This window comes from Bombina bombina, chromosome 6 (genome assembly GCF_027579735.1).
Source record: "Bombina bombina isolate aBomBom1 chromosome 6, aBomBom1.pri, whole genome shotgun sequence".
Lineage (NCBI taxonomy): Eukaryota > Metazoa > Chordata > Amphibia > Anura > Bombinatoridae > Bombina > Bombina bombina.
The window spans coordinates 513696690-513719129 of record NC_069504.1 but is presented as its reverse complement, the minus strand read 5'-3'; positions in this window follow the sequence as shown (position 1 = coordinate 513719129).

Genomic DNA, 22440 nt, shown 5'->3' with positions numbered 1-22440 from the left:
CCGCTGAAGCAATTCAGAAAAAGAAGCTGTCCACTTGGAGGCGGCTGGGGAGGAAGTCTTCCTGCTCTACATACCATTCCTAGGATCAGGGACACAAACACACACACGTACACACACACATATTGCTTATTTAAAAAGCTGTTTTTTTAACTGTCCCTTTGAGTACAAATTGAAGATTCTTTGCATATCAAGCTTATTAGTTAAAGGGACTTTTCTTTACAGGACACTTTAACATTTTTCTGTCACTTTTACTGCTATTGCATAATTTATCTGTTATGTTACAGTAAGATGTTAACAGTTTAAATGAGTTACAACATCTAATAAAACTCAATAGTAATAGACATGCACAGATAAAAATAGTTTCTGATCTATCATTTGTCACAGAAAAAAAAAAATATTTAGTTTTGTCCAAGATAAGTTCATGGGACCATTTGGTTGAACTGCATTTTACAACAATATTTGTTCATTAACAGACTTATATTAACCCTTTATTTCCTACTGAGAACCTCTTAAAGGGATACGATACCCAAATGTTAAAGCACTTTCAAGTATTCACACCCCACTGTAAAGAGCCAATCAGAATGCTAGTCCCGGGACTTGCAAGGGAGTGTGTATCTAGCATGTGCAGGCACAGCATGTTATTTTCCTATCAAGTTGAAGGAAGTTTATTTTGAAATCTTTATGAGATTTTAGTGCAATCTCATAAGATCACAGCAAAGCAAAGCATGACCTCTGCACTGCTGATGCTGATTGGCTATGGTTTTTTTTTTTTGTATTTGTTTTTTCCAACTTGCAGCTGGACAGCAGCTGAAGTATTTCTGTTCACAAAGCACTTACTATGGAGAACTGAATAAACGTGGTAAAATATATTTTTACATAGAGATGTTCAGGTGATATTTTCATGTCAGCTTTTTTACGGTTATACTGCATCAGTTTCAAGTGATTTAGCTTATGAGTATTATGTCTCTTTAAGGGCAGCAGAGGAGCTTCTAGACAGCAACTTAAACTTAAAGTCTGCTTTAAAATTATTATTGTTTAAAAAGATAGATAATCCTTTTATTACCTATTCCCCAATTTTATATAACCAACACTGTTATATTAATATACGTTTACCTCTGTGATTGCATTGTATACAAGCCTCTGCAGACTGCCTCCTTATCTCAGTTCCACTTTGACGTGTCACAATCTCGTAGCATTACCTTTGCCGGCTTTAGGGACACAAGGTGGAAGTCACTGTGTAAACTTTGAAAACTGAACAGTATATCAGGAACCAAGTGGAGCTGGGAGACGGTACACTATTGGAGGTAGGGGTCTCCAGTAATAATAACTGTTGATACTATCGAAAATATCTAGGATAAGCTCAGAGACATACAGTGGAATACTTTCATGTGTGATATACATACCTCATATGCTTTGAATTTTTTTTAAATGTGAGTGTTTTTCTTTTTGCATTAGATTTGTGTCCTTGCTGATTTACACTAATAGTGGGGCTGCGCTCTGTTTTTGTGTTTTATCTGTTTCTTAGCCGTGTTCCAGCACCTGCATTCATTGAAACAGCATTTTCCCCTTCTACAGTGAATTGAGCCTTTCTCAGTGGATATATTAAGAGTGTCATCTCCCCCTATTATTCTTTTTGGTATATCTATATCCTTTTATAACAAACACTTTTTTGTTGCTAATATTTGCCTAATTTATTAGTTGCATTTTTTATTTTATATCTGCTTAAGTGGCGCTCTATTTGTTGTGTGAGTGTGTTTTCCAAGTTCTCTTCTGTAGCTCTGGATCTAGGTGTAAATTGACTTTAAAATTTAACGTACTGTTGAATGTACACAGGTATTAACTCTCTCAGTGCACAGTTTTCTAGAACGTTCTGTACATAATTGCTTATCCAGGATCCTTTGAATTAGGTTTAAAATTTGGTACAAAGAAAAGCATATAATTTTGTGTACAAGAGGTTGTTTAACTTGTACTGAAGACTATAGCACAGCACTGCTTGAGAACCATCTATTATGGAGCAACCAATCGGCCAGATTACGAGTTTTGTTTTATGAGGGGTGCGGTGTTAACTTGCACGTTATTGTCACCGCTCACTTACCTACAGCTCTGGTATTACAGGTTTTTCTAAACCCGGCGTTAAAAGGAAAGAAGTGAGCTTAGAGCAAAATTGTGCTCCATACCGCACTCCAATACAAGCGCTGCTTAAATCAGCGGTGAGCTAGTTGTACGTGCTCGTGCACGATTTCCCCATAGACATCAATGGGGAGAGCCGGCTGAAAAAAAGGCTAACACCTGCCAAAAAGCAGCATAAAGCTCAGTAACGCAGCCCCATTGATTCCTATGAGGAAACACATTTTATGTTTACACCTAACACCCTAACATGAACCCTGAGTCTAAACACCCCTAATCTTACACTTATTAACCCCTAATCTGCCGCCCCCGACATCGCCAACACCTACATAATACTTATTAACCCCTAATCTGTCGCAACCAATGTCGCCGCAACCTACCAACATTTATTAACCCCTAATCTGCCGTCCCCAACGTCGCTCCCCCTATAATAAACATATTAACCCCTAATCTGCCGCCCCCAACATTGCCACCACTATAATAAACATATTAACCCCTAATCTGCCATCCCTAACATCGCCGCCACCTACCTAGATTTATTAACCCCTAATCTGCCGCCCCGTCACCGCTACTATACTAAATTTATTAACCCCTAAACCTAAGTCTAACCCTAACCCTAACACCCCCTGATTTAAATATAATTAAAATAAATATAAATAAAAATTCCTATCATTAACTAAATAATTCCTATTTAAAACTAAATACTTACCTATAAAATAAACCCTAAGGCCTAGATTTGGAGTTTTGTCGGTAACGACCCGAAAAACTAACGCCGGCTTTTTCATGGCCGCACCATAAAAATAACTCTGGTATCGAGAGTCCACATAAAGGCTGCGTTAGGCTCCAAAAAAGGAGCGTAGAGCACTTTTAAAGCAGCTTCAACTCTCGATACCAGAGTTGCTTACGGACGCGGCCAGCCTCAAAAACGTGCTCGTGCACGATTCCCCCATAGGAAACAATGGGGCTGTTTGAGCTGAAAAAAAAACAAACACCTGCAAAAAAGCCGCGTTCAGCTCCTAACGCAGCCCCATTGTTTGCTATGCGGTAACCCTTCCTACGTCTGCACTTAACACTCTAACATGTACCCCGAGTCTAAACACCCCTAACCTTACACTTATTAACCCCTAATCTGCCGCCCCCGCTATCGCTGACCCCTGCATATTATTATTAACCCCTAATCTGCCACTCCGTAAACCGCCGCTACTTACATTATCCCTATGTACCCCTAATCTGCTGCCCTAACATTGCCGACCCCTATATTATATTTATTAACCCCTAATCTGCCCCCCACAACGTCGCCTCCACCTGCCTACACTTATTAACCCCTAATCTGCCGACCGGACCTGAGCGCTACTATAATAAAGTTATTAACCCCTAATCCGCCTCACTAACCCTATAATAAATAGTATTAACCCCTAATCTGCCCTCACCTAACTTCAATTATTAACCCCTAATCTGCTGACCGAATCTCGCCGCTATTCTAATAAATGTATTAACCCCTAAAGCTAAGTCTAACCCTAACCCTAACACCCCCCTAAATTAAATATAATTTTAATCTAACGAAATTAATTAACTCTTATTAAATAAATTATTCCTATTTAAAGCTAAATACTTACCTGTAAAATAAATCCTAATATAGCTACAATAAAAATTATAATTATATTAGAGCTATTTTAGGATTTATATTTATTTTACAGGTAACTTTGTATTTATTTTAACCAGGTACAATAGCTATTAAATAGTTAAGAACTATTTAATAGCTAAAATAGTTAAAATAATTACAAATTTACCTGTAAAAGAAATCCTAACCTAAGTTACAAATAAACCTAACACTAGACTATCAATAAATTAATTAAATAAACTACCTACAATTACCTACAATTAACCTAACACTACACTATCAATAAATTAATTAAATACAATTGCTACAAATAAATACAATTAAATAAACTACCTAAAGTACAAAAAATAAAAAAGAACTAAGTTACAAAAAATAAAAAAATATTTACAAACATAAGAAAAATATTACAACAATTTTAAACTAATTACACCTACTCTAAGCCCCCTAATAAAATAACAAAGCCCCCAAAATAAAAAAATGCCCTACCCTATTCTAAATTACTAAAGTTCAAAGCTCTTTTACCTTACCAGCCCTGAACAGGGCCCTTTGCAGGGCATGCCCCAAGAAATTCAGCTCTTTTGCCTGTAAAAAAAAACATACAATACCCCCCCCAACATTACAACCCACCACCCACATACCCCTAATCTAACCCAAACCCCCCTTAAATAAACCTAACACTAAGCCCCTGAAGATCATCCTACCTTGTCTTCACCATACCAGGTTCACCAATCGGTCCAGAAGAGCTCCTCCGATGTCCTGATCCAAGCACAAGCGGGGGGCTGAAGAGGTCCATGATCCGGCTGAAGTCTTCATCCAAGCGGGCCAGAAGAGGTCTTCCATCCGATTGAAGTCTTCATCCAAGCGGCATCCATCCGGAGAGAAGCGGCAGCATCCTGAAGACCTCCACCGCGGAACATCCATCCTGGCCGACGACTGAATGACGAATGACGGTTCCTTTAAATGACGTCATCCAAGATGGCGTCCCTCGAATTCCGATTGGCTGATAGGATTCTAACAGCCAATCGGAATTAAGGTAGGAATATTCTGATTGGCTGATGGAATCAGCCAATCAGAATCAAGTTCAATCCGATTGGCTGATCCAATCAGCCAATCAGATTGAGCTTGCATTCTATTGGCTGATCGGAACATCAGCCAATCAGAATATTCCTACCTTAATTCCGATTGGCTGTTAGAATCCTATCAGCCAATCGGAATTCGAGGGACGCCATCTTGGATGACGTCATTTAAAGGAACCGTCATTCGTCGTTCAGTCGTCGGCCAGGATGGATGTTCCGTGGTGGAGGTCTTCAGGATGCTGCCGCTTCGCTCCGGATGGATGCCGCTTGGATGAAGACTTCAATCGGATGGAAGACCTCTTCAGGCCCGCTTGGATGAAGACTTCAGCCGGATCATGGACCTCTTCAGCCCCCCGCTTGGGCTTGGATCAGGACATCGGAGGAGCTCTTCTGGACCGATCGGTGAACCTGGTATGGTGAAGACAAGGTAGGATGATCTTCAGGGGCTTAGTGTTAGGTTTATTTAAGGGGGGTTTGGGTTAGATTAGGGGTATGTGGGTGGTGGGTTGTAATGTTGGGGGGGTATTGTATGTTTTTTTTACAGGCAAAAGAGCTGAATTTCTTGGGGCATGCCCCGCAAAGGGCCCTGTTCAGGGCTGGTAAGGTAAAAGAGCTTTGAACTATAGTAATTTAGAATAGGATAGGGCATTTTTTTATTTTGGGGGGCTTTGTTATTTTATTAGGGGGCTTAGAGTAGGTGTAATTAGTTTAAAATTGTTGTAATATTTTTCTTATGTTTGTAAATATTTTTTTTATTTTTTGTAACTTAGTTCTTTTTTATTTTTTGTACTTTAGGTAGTTTATTTAATTGTATTTATTTGTAGCAATTGTATTTAATTAATTTATTGATAGTGTAGTGTTAGGTTAATTGTAGGTAATTGTAGGTAGTTTATTTAATTAATTTATTGATAGTCTAGTGTTAGGTTTATTTGTAACTTAGGTTAGGATTTCTTTTACAGGTAAATTTGTAATTATTTTAACTATTTTAGCTATTAAATAGTTCTTAACTATTTAATAGCTATTGTACCTGGTTAAAATAAATACAAAGTTACCTGTAAAATAAATATAAATCCTAAAATAGCTCTAATATAATTATAATTTATATTGTAGCTATATTAGGATTTATTTTACAGGTAAGTATTTAGCTTTAAATAGGAATAATTTATTTAATAAGAGTTCATTAATTTCGTTAGATTAAAATTATATTTAACTTAGGGGGGTGTTAGTGTTAGGGTTAGACTTAGCTTTAGGGGTTTATACATTTATTAGAATAGCGGCGAGATTCGGTCGGCAGATTAGGGGTTAATAATTGAAGTTAGGTGTCGGCGATGTTAGGGAGGGAAGATTAGGGGTTAATACTATTTATTATAGGGTTAGTGAGGCGGATTAGGGGTTAATAACTTTATTATAGTAGCGCTCAGGTCCGGTCGGCAGATTAGGGGTCAATAAGTGTAGGCAGGTGGAGGCGACGTTGTGGGGGGCAGATTAGGGGTTAATAAATATAATATAGAGGTCGGCGGTGTTAGGGGCAGCAGATTAGGGGTACATAAGGATAACGTAGGTGGCGGCGCTTTGCGGTTGGCAGATTAGGGGTTAATAAGTGTAGGCAGGTGGAGGCGACGTTGAGGGGGGCAGATTAGGGGTTAATAAATATAATACAGGGGTCGGCGGTGTTAGGGGCAGCAGATTAGGGGTACATAAGGATAACGTAGGTGGCGGTCGGCAGATTAGGGGTTAAAACATTTTTTTCGAGTGTCGGCGATGTGGGGGGACCTCGGTTTAGGGGTACATAGGTAGTTTATGGGTGTTAGTGTACTTTAGGGCACAGTAGTTAAGAGCTTTAGAAACCGGCGTTAACCCAGAAAGCTCTTAACTACTGACTTTTTTCCTGCGGCTGGAGTTTTGTCATTAGATGTCTAACGCTCACTTCAGAAACGACTCTAAATACCGGAGTTAGAGAAATCCCATTGAAAAGATAGGATACGCAATTAACGTAAGGGGATCTGCGGTATGGAAAAGTCGCGGCTGAAAAGTGAGCGTTAGACCCTATTTTGAGTGACTCCAAATACCGACGGTAGCCTAAAACCAGCGTTAGGAGCCTCTAACGCTGGTTTTCACGGCTAACGCCAAACTCTAAATCTAGGCCTATGTTAGCTACAATATAACTAATAGTTACATTGTAGCTAGCTTAGGGTTTATTTTTATTTTACAGGCAAGTTTGTATTTATTTTAACTAGGTAGAATAGTTACTAAATAGTTATTAACTATTTACTAACTACCTAGCTAAAATAAATACAGATTTACCTGTAAAATAAAACCTAACCTAAGTTACAATAACACCTAACACTACACTACAATTAAATAAATTCCCTAAATAAAATACATTTAACTAAATTCAAAACAATTAGCTAAATTACAAAAAAAAAAAAAACACTCAATTACACAAAATAAAAAAAGACATGATCAAATATTTAAACTAATTACACCTAATCTAATAGTCCTATCAAAATAAAAAAGCCCATCCAAAATAAAAAAAGCCCTAGCCTAAACTAAACTACCAATAACCCTTAAAAGGGCCTTTTGCTGGACATTGCCCCAAAGAAATCAGCTCTTTTACCTGTAAAAAAAATACAAACAACCCCTAACAGTAAAACCCACCACCCACACAGATTAGTGGTTAATAAATGTAGATAGGTGGCGGCGATGTTAGTGACAGCAGATTAGGGGGTTAAAATATTTAACTAATGTTTGCGAGGTGGGAGTGCGGCGGTTTAGGGGTTAATATGTTTATTATAGTGGCGGCGATGTCGGGAGCGGCAGATTAGGGGTCAATAATTTTAATTTAGTGTTTGCAATGTGGGAGGGCCTCGGTTTAGGGGTTAATATCTAGTTTATGAGTGTAAGTGTACTTTTTAGCACTTTAGTTATGAGTTTTATGCTACAGCATTGTAACAACTGACTTTAGAATGCGTTACAAATCTTGATGGGGTAGGCTGTACCGCTCACTTTTTGGCTTCCCAGGACAAGCTTGTAATTCCGGCGCTATGGAAGTCCCATAGAAAAAAGACTATACGCAATTTGCGTAAGTTGATTTGCGGTAAGGCCAAAAAAGTGTGCGGGACAGCTGTACCTACAAGACTCGTAATACCAGCGGTCAGGGCCGCCACTAGAAATTTTGGGGCACCTGACTTAACCATTGATCAGGGCCCCCCTTGGCATGTGCAATTTTTGACCAATTGACTAAAACGTATATGCACTTTATTATTAAGTGTAGTCAAACTTGGAAATGTTGTAAAGTAGGTAGTAACACAAACACACAGACACGCTCATACACTGAAACACACATACTCACACATAAGGATTCACATATAGACACTCTAGCAGACATGCAAAGAAGCACACAAACACACTCAGACACAGACACTCAGCACTTGTTTACATTGACCTGACAAGTAATGAGATAGACTACAGTTTTGTCAAAAAAGGAGATTTACAAAACAAAATATGGAGTTCTGATTATCTTTTTGTCAAAGAAGATGCCAACTAAATGATGCCAACAGCATGCAGTGGCTGAAAGGAAGGGCCCTGAACTGCCTAAACAATAATTTAAAGGTTAAATGTTGTATTGGTGACTTCCAGAAAGGTCTCATTAGTCTCAAAGTCTGTAGAGAGATGTGAATAATCAGTAGTAAGGTCAAAATGTCCAAAAAAGGAACAATGGACACACACACACACACAAACTCAAACATAAACTTGCACATACACCCAAGGAAACACCGACAGAGACAGCCTCAGAAAACACACAAAGACACACACACACACCCACAGAAAACACACAAAAACATACACACACACAGAGAGACAACCACATAAAACACAGAAAGACATACATACACACCCTCAGTGAGACATCCACAGAAAACACACAAAGACACACACACACACTCTCAAAGAGACACTCACATAAAATGCACAGACATACATACACCCTCACAGAGACACCCACAGAAAACACAGACCCTCACAGAGACATCTACAGAAAACACAGGCAAACATACATACACCCACCCACCATCGCAGAGACATCCACAGAAAACAGACATACACACCCACCCTCACAGAGACATCCAGAGAAAATACACAAATACATACATACACACACCCTCAAAGAGACAACCATAGAAAAGGCACAAAGACATACGCACACACCCTCACAGACATCCACAGAAAATGCACAAATACATACACACCCACCCTCACAGCGAGACCCACAGAAAAAAAAATACATACACACTCACAGAGACACAAGCAAAAGCACAAAGACATAAACACAGACACCCACAGAAACACTCACAGGAAGTAACATGTCTGCACATTGCATCCCCTAAATCAACAGTGTGTGACATGCATGATAAAAAAAATTCAGAAATGAAGAGATCACTTTTTAAAGAATCATATTTGTAAATGTGCAAACAAAAATAATTCTGTGAATTCAAAATTGTACATTAATGATCTGGGTAGATGGCTAGATGAAGAAAAGTACTTTTAAAAGGTTGATATATGTTTGTTTTTTCCCCCCATTTTCCCCAACCAAGAGCACCACTTCAAATATAGTGTACAAATGTTCCCATCTGTCAGCTGTACTTATGGATTTTGAAAATGCTGTACTCTATATGGTCTTGGTGGAACCATAAGCTGTGGTACTCAGGGCCGCCATCAGGGGGGGGCAGGGGTGACTCCTGTCAGGGGCCCAATGGGCCAGGGGGGCCCCATGAGACAAGATTTTTTTTTTTTAAATTTTGGCAGCCACCAGTGGGTACTACAGCAGAGTTCTAATTGCAGAAATTGGAAATGCTATTACAAGGAGTAAAGTATTAACATTTGAGAGGATTTCTGAGTGTGCACTAAACCACTATGCACAGTGTGAGACAGATGTGGCACTTTGTACAGAGGCACTTTCATTTGCAGAGGAGGTAGGACTTACTGTAGGACTTACTTAGCAAATGTTTTTTATTTCTTTGTGCAATTTCAGATTGTAACTTCAGTGTGGTAGTAGTTGTATGGTGGGGCCAGGGGTCCATAAAACACATTTTTTAGCAACAGTGCATTTATGATTATTTAACAATGCTGTAGAAATTCTTACATTTTTTTTTACATTCCAGTTTACTGCCCCTTTATGCAAGGACTTGCCAGATGCAAGGAGGCATTTTATTTAAGATTTTTACATCTGCATAACATGTTATACTCTCAGACTAAGATTGCTCAGTGTTTGAAATGAGACAGGTTAACTTAAAACCGTTCAGTTTACACTACAGCTGACTTAATTTTGAATAACATACCAACAAGCCTAAATCCTGCATTTAACCAGATCTAATGGTATGAGTACCACAGCTTATGGTTCCACCAAGACCATATAGAGTACAGCATTTTCAAAATCCATAAGTACAGCTGACAGATGGGATCATTTGTATACTATATTTGAAGTGGTGCTCTTGGTTGGGGAAAATGGGGAAAAGCAAACAAACATATGTCAACCTTTTAAAAGTACTTTTCTTCATCTAGCCATCTACCTAGATCATTAATGTACAATTTTGAATTCACAAAATTATTTTTGTTTGCACATTTACAAATATGGTTCTTTAAAAAGTGATCTCTTAATTTCTGCATTTTTTTTTTTAAACTTTTTTTATTATTTTTTTATTTTTTATTTTATTCGGCATCAGGTACATAAAAATATAATCCAACTTACGAAGTCACGGTAAATCAGTTACATAGTTGTACAATTACAGGAAACATACACAGTAAGTTAAGTGTTCCAGAAGGTGTGTCCCATACATGGGGCAGACAGTAGTCATAATACCTGTTAAGCCATTTTTTAAATTATTATACAAAACCTTTGAAAAATAAAGTACCCTAGGCCAAACATGAATCCTAGGGTAGGACTCTTTGCTATTTTCTTCGAGATAACAGACTCAAACAAAACATCAAAACAAACTTTATCATGTGTCACAATAAACATCAAATCCAGCCTTAAGAACATTGAGTGAGCTCAAAATGAGAAAAAAAAAACTAGACCAGTTTTATTAGCGTCTAACAAGTTAAAAGAAAAAAACAAAAGACTCCCCATTCTCCCTCCGCCTCACCTCTCTTCCTACCAGACATTCCATTCGCCCCTAAGGTTCGCTTCAAGCATATAGATATTATTTTTGAATGGGTATAGTATCTGTTTTTGGGTTGGAGGGTCTAAAGACTCTAGAAAGAGCCTACTCTTCATACTCTAGAAAGAGCCTCCTCTTCATAATAAAGTTAGCTACTCTTACCTTAACATCATATAGAGTGTCATATTATTCAAATAACAGCGTTTTCAGTAGCAGTTGTTTCACAAAGCTAACGGACGGAGCTTCACTATGAAGCCACTTTCGGAAAATACATTTCCTTGCCAACAGTATAACATTTATAAGGAATTTCCTATCCTGTTTTGGAGCTGGTAACTGATTTAAAAATAACACCTGCAGAGGTGTAAGTGCAATAGGGGTATTTGCGACTTTGGAAAGCCAGAATGAGACTTGATTCCAAAATTTGCGAACCTTGGGGCAGTACCAGATATAGTGCAGAAAGTCAGGGTTTGGATAGGAGCATTTACCACACACATTTGAAAAGTGTGTTCTCCACTTACTCAACCTCCTAGGTGTAATGTAGTCTTGATATATAACCCGTATCTGTGATTCTCTAAGGTCATCTGCTAAAGTCGCAGTCCAGGTGAGAGTAAGGCTGTCAAGTATGGTTTTCCCTGAGGGTAGGTTAGGTAGTTTCCTATGCCAAGTATTGAGAAGGTGTGTCAGCATGATAGAGGCCCTGACATTTATTAATTCCTGGTAAATTGGTGAAATTGCAAAATTATGTATCTGAAAATGTGCAATGGTGCGAGTTAAAGAAGATGATGCCCAGAATGTCTTACAGTTCTGTAAAATGTGGTTTATGTAGTGTCATGCTTGAAATAGGCAAATCTATTAGTATAAGGGATTAAAAATTTCCTACATAAAGCATCATAAGGTAGAACAGATTTAGTAGTGTGGTCTAATAATGTATCAATATTGTCTATACCCTGATCTCTCCAAGTATGAAAGATGGTATAACATGCCAGGTTGGAATCTCGGGTTTCCTATGATGGGGAGGTACTTCGTATGGGTAGGATCCCATGCCAACGCTTTAGTCATAGCCTTCCACCCCAGAAGCACATCCCGAAACATAGGATAGTGCTGTACAGTCATTGGTAATTCAGATAGAGCAGCGTGTGGCAGAAAGGCGGGAGACACCTGAGGCAACAAAGCCTCTAACAATTGAGCACTAGAGAAGTGCTGCATATTTCCAATCCAGTGCCAGTTTTGCTAAAGAGGCCCAATTATAGTATAAGAAATTTGGTAAGCCCAGTCCCCCTTTTAAATAGGGGAGATAAAATTTATGTACCCCTATACGCGGTTTACTGCCTTTCCAAAAGAAAATTTCGAACTATAGTATTTAAATAGGCCAGATATTTCCACCTAAGTAGCAAGGGGAGCATCTGTAAAGGATACAGGAGTTTGGGGAGAGTCATCATCTTAATGGCGTGGACTCTACCCATTAAAGATAACGGCAAATTTTGGTTTAGCTCTTGTTTGATTTGCTGAATCAAGGGGGAAAAGTTATGAGAGTACCATTGCTGCGGGTTTGCTGAGATGTGAATACCCAGGTAAGTTAAGTGTGAGTCTACCAAATTAAAGGGATATAGGTCTGCGTGGGCATTAGATTTACAGTGTAGCCATAAGATTTTCGACTTTGAGATATTAATTTTATATCCCGAGAATTGTCCAAATAGTCCAATCGTGTCTAAAATAATTGGGACATGAGCTTGGGGATTCGATATAAAGTGCAGCATGTCATCCACATATAAGCCTATCTGGAGTCTATGGGAGTTGACGCAAATACCAGGGAAAAGATCTCTAAGATGAGCCGCCAACGGCTCCAGTGCTAAGTTAAAAAGGAGGGGGGAGAGAGGGCAGCCTTGGCGAGTCCCTCTATGCAGAGGGATCGGGGGAGAATAAAGGTTGTTAATCACTAAGTACGCCACAGGACTAGAGTAGATTTTTTAAGGAAGGCGGTGAAGCGGCCCGAAATACCAAAGGTTTCCATGGAACGGAAAAGATGAGTCCACTCTATCGAAGGCCTTCTCTGCATCCAAAGATAGCAGGAAGGCCTCCGGAAGAGACAAAAGAGTTACCTCTTGCCTAGCCAACCAATGATGTGACACTGCATGGAGAACTTTCCGAATGTTCATGACAGAAGAGCGTTGGGGAGTAAAACCTGTCTGATCTGGGTGCAGGATGTAGGGGAGTATATTTTTTAAACAATTAGCTAAAAGCTTGGTTAGTAACTTGTAATCAACATTTAAAAGGGAAATCAGTCTATATGACGCTGGGTTAGTGGGTTCTTTACCTATCTTATATATAACTGTAATATTTGCTGCCAAAAAACTAGCCAAAGGAGTATACTGGCCTGTAAAGTAATGGGTAAACAGATTGGTAAGCACCGGAACCGTTTGGTCCGAGAGCATCCTGTAAAATTCAGTCGGAAGCCCGTTGTGGCCGGGTGTTTTCCCGAGGGCAAGAGATTTAATAGTATGGGCCACTTCCTCCGGAGTTATTGGGGCATTCAGAATATCTAATTGATTCTCTGTGATTCTAGGAAGAGCAAGCCCCTCCCAAAATTTGTGTTGTGAATCTTCCTGAGGTGGTTGTGACTGATATAGGTTGGTATAATATTTTGTGAATTCTGAGACTATAGCACTCCTATCACTAGTTAGGTGACCTTGGCTTTCGATCACTGGCACTCCTTTGCTTGTCTGTTTAATCTTAATCAGTGAGGCCAAAAATCTACCAGACCTATTTCCATGTCTCAAAAAAAACCCTGGTTTCTGTTATCTCTGCAAATGGCATTTTGTAATAGAAAGGTGTCTCTCTCCTTCTTCGTCGCAAAGTAGGAAGATCTGCCCTGTGCGGTAGGAGCTTGGCAATAATGAGTATATGCATTGGTTAGTTGGGTGTTGTAATGTTCGTCCTTACCAGTCTGAAATCTTTTCTGTTTAGTTAAGTAAGCAATTATGTCACCTCTGAGAACAGCCTTAGCAATTTCCCAGAAAAGAATTGGGGTCTGTAAGTGCGCTCTGTTGTTAGATAAAAAGTCGTCCCACTGTCTCGTTAGGTACATTATGAAGTCAGGAGATTTTATGAGATGAGTTTGAAATCTGAATATTCTCTTGTTCGTAGGATGGGGGGTTGGTGTAAAGGACAGATAAATAGGGGCATGATTGGAGATAGTGATGTTGGCAATTTTAGTTTCCGTAATCAGGAACTCTAATGAGGTGGAGGTAAGGAAGAGATCTATTCGGGAAAGGGAATTGTGTGCACAAGAGACACAGGTATAGTCCCTGCCTGCAGGGTTATGTCGTCTCCATACATCTTGCACCCCTAATGAATTATATAAGGTATTAAATACTTTGGTTGGGTATACCGTCATCTCTCTTTTTTTCTGGGGCAATCGGGAGCTGGTCGGGTCCCAAAATCTGTCTAGAACTGGGTTTGGCGTTAAATTAAAGTCGCCCGCTATAATGAGTTTAGTGTCTAGATGTTGAGCCAACAAGGAAGTCAGTGATCTCCAGAACATGGGTGCTCTATGGTTAGGGCCATATATATTACATAAGGTGTACCAGTCGTCTTGCCACTTTATTTTAGCAATAAGAAACCTACCCTCTGGGTCTGTTATCATGTCTCCCAACTGATAATTTAGACCTTGTCGTATTAGAAGGGCTACTCCTCTACTAGAGCTGTTGTAGGGGGCACTAAGGACCTCTAACTTTGAGTTTATCATGCTCCAAGGTGGTCAGGTGGGTCTCTTGCAGGAGCATGATATGAGCCTGTGACTTTTTAAGATGGGTTAGTAGTTTTTCTCTTAATAGGGGAGTTAATCCCCACCCACATTCCACAAGATTATTTTCATGGTCATTTAAGCATTAACAGGATTAGACACTAATAACCTCCCAGCTCACCTATGTCTGACCCAGAGCAAAACCTAAGGAGAAAGGAAGTCTGACATGTGAGTGTTTTAATTTCCAAACTGTTGAGATATGGGTATACTAACACCTTATAGGTCACCCCTATTAAGACTGCTATAACAGGGAGGGGGGGAGACATATCTGATATTGTTCTACACTCGTGTTAAACATTAGGCATTAGATACATAACATCAACTTATACATCAAAAACAACAAAAACATAACATAAGTACAAATAACAATCAGGACATCAACATTCCTGAACACTGCAATACGATACCTAGCCATCTAGAGATCTTCTTGAGTCCGTCAAATAAGGTCTGAGGTATGAGATCAGTACCCGGACTAAACAGTCTGCAGGATCACTAGCTAAGTCAGCCAGGAGAATCTCTTCGAGTTGGGGAGGGGCAAGCAGGTGTGTCCCTTTCTTGGTCTAAAAAATCTTGAGCCTCTCTAGGTGAGTCGAAGAATTTGAAGCCTTGTGGGGTGCGTTTTTCTTCATATAGGGAACTGCATAACTGAGCAAAATCTTTCCTTTTCTTTGCAACCTCTGAGGAATAATCCTGGAAAATGTAGATTCTCTTTTCATTGTACAGTAGTAGTTCAACTTTCCTATATGCTTTGAGGAGTTGGATCTTAGACTGAAAGTTGAGATACTGAATCATCACCCCACGAGGGGGAGTGTCTTTCCCAGTCATAGGTGGTCTGTCACCTCCGATTCGGTGAGCCCTTTCTGCCTTCATCGGTATATATTCTGCAGGAATACCCAGCAGGTTAGGAAGAGAATGCTCGGCAAAGTACAGCAGCTCTGATGGCCAGACAGACTCCGGGAGTCCTACCAGAGAAACATTGTTCCTGCGCGAGCGATTCTCCAAGTCATCTATTTTTTGGTGTAGGTATTTATTTTGTTGAAGTAATTATTTAACCAGAATCGAGGAAGTGTGGTGACCATCCTCCAGATCAGATATTCTCTGCTCCGCTCCTGCCAACCTGGAGTTAAATTGATTTACTTCTGACGTTAAATTATCCATACCCTTTTGTAGGATATCTAGCTTGGACAATAACAGAGAGTTTAAATGTTGCTCTCCCAACTTGGAACCCTCAGTCTCCTGGGTAGAAGCAGATTTTGTAGGAGAGACATGTTGCTGTGAGTCTGGGGGTTGTCTATGTTTTTTCTCTTGCTGAGATTTATTTCTGTTCGACATTTTAGGAGCAGTCAGAAATTTGTCCATATAGATGGATGAGGCAATCAAAGAGAGGCCAATACGTTTGTAGGTAGCAGTGTATCTCTCCTCAGGGAATATGCCACCACTGGACACCGACGGTAAAAGGAAAGAGGTTATGACCCGATCCAGACCATAGAGCGGGAAAGGAGGAGGAGGCACTACCACTGAGCCTTATGAACTCCTATTTTCTCTTGTCACAGTCCTTAAAGTAAATTAGGCCCGCCAACCAGTGAATAGCAAATGCAGAGCTATAGTTCATGTACAGTATAGATTCCAGGCTGGGCACATAAAGTTACATCCCAGTTCACCACAGGGACAAAAAGCAGAGGCGTAAGATGTAAGCCCTGCCAGGGGTTAAGTTGTGTGATATGTCACCATAGGGCAATAAGTCAAGGCAGGTGAACACCCAAGTGAGGTTATAATGGTCAGAGTGTCAGTGCCCCAATACCAGAGTACCAAGGCAAAGTATAGTCCTCTGCTGTTATATGATCCTCAGAGTGTGTACTGTAGCAGCTTAGGGTCAAACATCAGAGCATGGAAGTCCTTTGTTACTTATTCAGTTAGGATAATTTGACCCCTCTAATATTGGTTGTCTATTTCAAGTATAAAAAAGTAAAAAGTAATAAAAAATAGGAGAGTTGGAATTCTCAGGGTAGATAGCAGAGTCTCTTGCAGCGGTACAAACAGCTATGCACAAATTACAAAGATTTATTGTACAGCAGTACAGTAAGTTCCATCTGAGTTAAAGCTGAAGGCCATATATTTAATGCTGAAACTAAATGCAGTTATGGGTAGATATGAGCAAGCCGCTTAAGATGTTAAAATACTACGCACTCTATGATCTGCAGCTGTTTACCTTCATAGTCTCTGTGAGTCAGGAATAATCCGCTGCTGCAAATGTGGTTATGCCTCCGATGCACAGGTTTCCAGCATACAGCCCGGGCCTCCTGAATACCAACCACAGCCGTGTCACATGTTAATCTGTAGAGGCCAGATCCGGAGCGGAGCCCCGACCCTCCGGAGCACTCTCAGAAGCCCGGTAACCTCTGATTGTGTGGTAAAGTGATTTGTCCTCCAGAGATGACACAGGGTTCAATAGTTAGTGTGTTGTGTCCTTATATAGCAGCACGTGAGGTCTGGTAAGGGCAGGGGTGGTCAGGAAACAAACCGGGGAGGATCACAAGCTCCACAAGGGTAGACAAAATGGCGATCGGCATCTGCAGTTTTTCCAGTGGTGAGGTTAAAAGTTGTTGCGCCTCTCAAACAACAGCATCCGTAGTGTTCGATGCCTCCAGGCTAAACAATAAGATAGCCAAGGAAGAGTTTGGGAGCCAGTGTGGAGCTCAAAATATAAGTTTTGTGTAGAATTATGAGCGGAGCTCTGTCCAGAAACCTCCACACTGTAGCTACGCCCACCTGACATGCCCTCTGCATTTTTTTTATCATGCATGTCACACACTGTTGATTTAAGGGATGCAAGGTGCATAAATGTTTCCTCCTGTGAGTGTTTCTGTGGGTGTCTGTGTTTATGTCTTTGTGCTTTGGTTTGTGTCTCTGATTGTGTATGTATTTTTCTTCTGTGTGTCTCTCTGTGAGGGTGGGTGTGTATGCATTTGTGCATTTTCTGTGGATGTCTGTGAGGGTGTGTGCATATGTCTTTGAGCTTTTTCTATGGGTGTCTCTGTGAAGGTGTGTCTATGTTTGTCTTTGTGTATTTTCTCTGGATGCCTCTGTGAGGGTGTGTGTGTGTATGTATGTATGTATGTCTGTGTTTTCTGTGGATGTCTCTGTGAGGGTGTGTGTTTTCTGTGGGTGTCTCTGTGAGGGTGTGTGTATATCTTTGTGTGTTTTCTGTGGATGTCTCACTGAGGGTGTGTGTATGTATGTCTTTCTGTGTTTTATGTGGTTGTCTCTCTGTGTGTGTATGTCTTTGTGTGTTTTCTGTGGATGTCTCTATGTGTGTGTGTGTATGTCTTTGTGTTTTCTGAGGCTGTCAATGTCAGTGTTTCCTTGGGTGTATGTACAAGTTTGAGTTGTGTGTGTGTGTCCATTGTCTGTTCCTTTTTAGGACATTTTGACCTTACTACTGATTATTCACATCTTTCTACAGACTTTGAGACTAACGAGACCTTTCCGGAAGTCACCAATCCACCATTTAACCTTTAAATGATAGTTTAGGCAGTTTAGGGCCCTTCCTTTCAGCCACTGCATGCTGTTGTCATCATTTAGTTGGTATCTTCCTTTACAAAAAGATAATCAGAACTCCATATTTTGTTTTGTAAATCTCCTTTTATTACAAAACTGTAGTTTACCTCATCAGGTCAATGTAAACAAGTGCTGAGTGTCTGTTTGGTGTCTGTGTCTGAGTGTGTTTCTTTGCGTGTCTGCTAGAGTGTCTATATGTGAATCCTTATGTGTGAGTGTGTTGTGTGAGTGTGTTTCAGTGTATGAGTGTGTCTGTTACTACCTTTACAAAATTTCCAAGTTTAAATAGACACTTAAGAATAAAGTGCATATACGTTTTAGTCACTTGGTCAAAAATTGCACATGTCAAAGGAGGGGAGGGCCCTGATCAATGGTTAAGTCAGGGGCCCCAATATTTCTAGTGGCGGCCCTGGTGATACTCATACCATTAGATCTGGTTAAATGCAGGATATTTTATATATATATATATATATATATATATATATATATATATATATATATATATATATATATATATATATATATAGCAGCAAATGATTCCAAGCACTCTCTGGACTTCTGACAACAAATACAAATTTTATTATAGTCCCTAAACGTTACTATAATAAAATTTGTATTTGTTGTCAGAAGTCCAGAATCATTTGCTGATACATACTACTGAGAGCACCCTGGCAGTTGTGGAGAGGTGGTGAGAGTGCAGATACTGAACTTTGCCTTTATATATATATATATATATATATATATATATATATATATAAACAAAAAAAAAAACGCATATCTGTCAAAAGGGCACTTACCATTTGTGTATTGAGGAGGAAACATTTCTGCATGGCTTTAAATATAGAATTTCTACAGCATTGTCAAATAATCATAAATGCACTGCTGCTAAAAAATGTGTTTTTATGGACCTCTGTCCCCACCATACAACTACTACCACACTGAAGTTGCAATCTGAAATTGCGCACAGAAATAAAAAAACATTTACTAAGTAAGTCCTACCTCCTCTGCAATGCTGTCTGACTCAGGCAAACACTGTACAAACAAAGTGTCAAGTCTGTCTAACACTGTGCATAGTGGTTTAGTGCACACTCAAATGCTAATACTTTACTCCTTGTAATAGCATTTCCCATGCTCAATTAGCACTCTGCTGTAGTTCCCACTGGTGGCTGCCAAAAGTTGTTCTTGCCTCATGGGGCCCCCCTGGCCCATTAGGCCCCTGACAGGAGTCACCCCTGTCACCCCCTGATGGTGGCCCTGCCAGCGGTAGTAAAAAAGCAGCGTTATGAGGCTTAACGCTGCTTTTTTACTCATATCGCAAGACTCGTAATCTAGCCGAATGTGAATATCGGTTTTGGGTGACAAACTGATCATTTGATGAGTAATGTTCACCGCCAGAGAAGTTGCAAAATGCTGCAAACTGCAAACTGAGGTAATTTCTTTGAGTGCATAAACTTACAATTTGCTATGAGTAAGAGGGGGTTGGTAAGTGCAAAGAGGCTGGATTCCTCAATTAGACTTTAACAGTGTTTGGATACATTGGGATATCATTTGGAAAAAAAATTGAGAGATGTTGATGTATTTTGAATTATATAAACAGAGATGAACTTTTAAGACTAGTCTGATATACAAAGTAATCACTAGTATTTTGTATCAAACCACTCCATTATTATTACATAATTATTATATTGTTATACAAAATGTTATTTTATTCACTATCAGGTAGATTACAAGTTGTGCGTTTGTATTTTAACGCTGAAAAAATGGTAATTTCCGCATTAAAACAGCAACGCAGCCATTACAAGTCTTGTCGGTATAGCTGTACCGCAAGTCTTTTAGCCTGTAATGCAACGTCAGTCCCGCATTGTTAAAAAGGCCTTTTTTTTCATGGGACTTTAATAGCGCTGCCATTATGAGTTTTGCAGTGAGGCTAAAAAGCTTGCGTTCCAGTCTATACCAACAAGATCCGTACCACCATCTGAGAGCAGTAGTTATGACTTTTACGCTACAAAACTGTTACATAAAACTCATAACTAAAGTGTTACAAAGTACACTAAACACCCATAAACTACCAATTAACCCCTAAACCGAGGCCATCCCACATTGCAAACACTAAATTAAGCTTATTAACCCCTTATCTGCCGCTCCCGACATCGCCGCCACTATTAAAAATTATTAACCCCTCATTTGCTGATACATACTACTGAGAGCACCCTGGCAGTTGTGGAGAGGTGGTGAGAGTGCAGATACTGAACTTTGCCTTTATATATATATATATATATATATATATATATAAACAAAAAAAAACGCATATCTGTCAAAAGGGCACTTACCATTTGTGTATTGAGGAGGAAACATTTCTGCATGGCTTTAAATATAGAATTTCTACAGCATTGTCAAATAATCATAAATGCACTGCTGCTAAAAAATGTGTTTTTATGGACCTCTGTCCCCACCATACAACTACTACCACACTGAAGTTGCAATCTGAAATTGCGCACAGAAATAAAAAAACATTTACTAAGTAAGTCCTACCTCCTCTGCAATGCTGTCTGACTCAGGCAAACACTGTACAAACAAAGTGTCAAGTCTGTCTAACACTGTGCATAGTGGTTTAGTGCACACTCAAATGCTAATACTTTACTCCTTGTAATAGCATTTCCCATGCTCAATTAGCACTCTGCTGTAGTTCCCACTGGTGGCTGCCAAAAGTTGTTCTTGCCTCATGGGGCCCCCCTGGCCCATTAGGCCCCTGACAGGAGTCACCCCTGTCACCCCCTGATGGTGGCCCTGCCAGCGGTAGTAAAAAAGCAGCGTTATGAGGCTTAACGCTGCTTTTTTACTCATTTAGCAAGACTCGTAATCTAGCCGAATGTGAATATCGGTTTTGGGTGACAAACTGATCATTTGATGAGTAATGTTCACCGCCAGAGAAGTTGCAAAATGCTGCAAACTGCAAACTGAGGTAATTTCTTTGAGTGCATAAACTTACAATTTGCTATGAGTAAGAGGGGGTTGGTAAGTCCAAAGAGGCTGGATTCCTCAATTAGACTTTAACAGTGTTTGGATACATTGGGATATCATTTGGAAAAAAAATTGAGAGATGTTGATGTATTTTGAATTATATAAACAGAGATGAACTTTTAAGACTAGTCTGATATACAAAGTAATCACTAGTATTTTGTATCAAACCACTCCATTATTATTACATAATTATTATATTGTTATACAAAATGTTATTTTATTCACTATCAGGTAGATTACAAGTTGTGCGTTTGTATTTTAACGCTGAAAAAATGGTAATTTCCGCATTAAAACAGCAACGCAGCCATTACAAGTCTTGTCGGTATAGCTGTACCGCAAGTCTTTTAGCCTGTAATGCAACGTCAGTCCCGCATTGTTAAAAAGGCCTTTTTTTTCATGGGACTTTAATAGCGCTGCCATTATGAGTTTTGCAGTGAGGCTAAAAAGCTTGCGTTCCAGTCTATACCAACAAGATCCGTACCACCATCTGAGAGCAGTAGTTATGACTTTTACGCTACAAAACTGTTACATAAAACTCATAACTAAAGTGTTACAAAGTACACTAAACACCCATAAACTACCAATTAACCCCTAAACCGAGGCCATCCCACATTGCAAACACTAAATTAAGCTTATTAACCCCTTATCTGCCGCTCCCGACATCGCCGCCACTATTAAAAATTATTAACCCCTATTCTGCCGCTCCCTGACATTGCCGCCACTATACTAAAGTTATCCCCTAAACTGCCGCCCTCCCACATCGCAAACACTATTTAAATATTATTAACCCCTAATCTGCTGTCCGCCCACATCGCCCCCACTATACTAAAGTTATTAACCCTTAATTCCGCTGCCACTATAATAAACCTATTAACCCCTAAACCAAACCCCCCCACAATGAAATATAATAAATAAACCTAACCCCTAAAACAAAAGCCCCCACATCTCAATAAACTAATTTAAACTAGTAACCCCTAAACCTAACGCCCCCCTAACTTTATATTAAAATTACAATTTCCCTATCTTAAATTAAATTAAAACTTACCTGTCAAATTAAAAAAACTAATTTTAAACTAA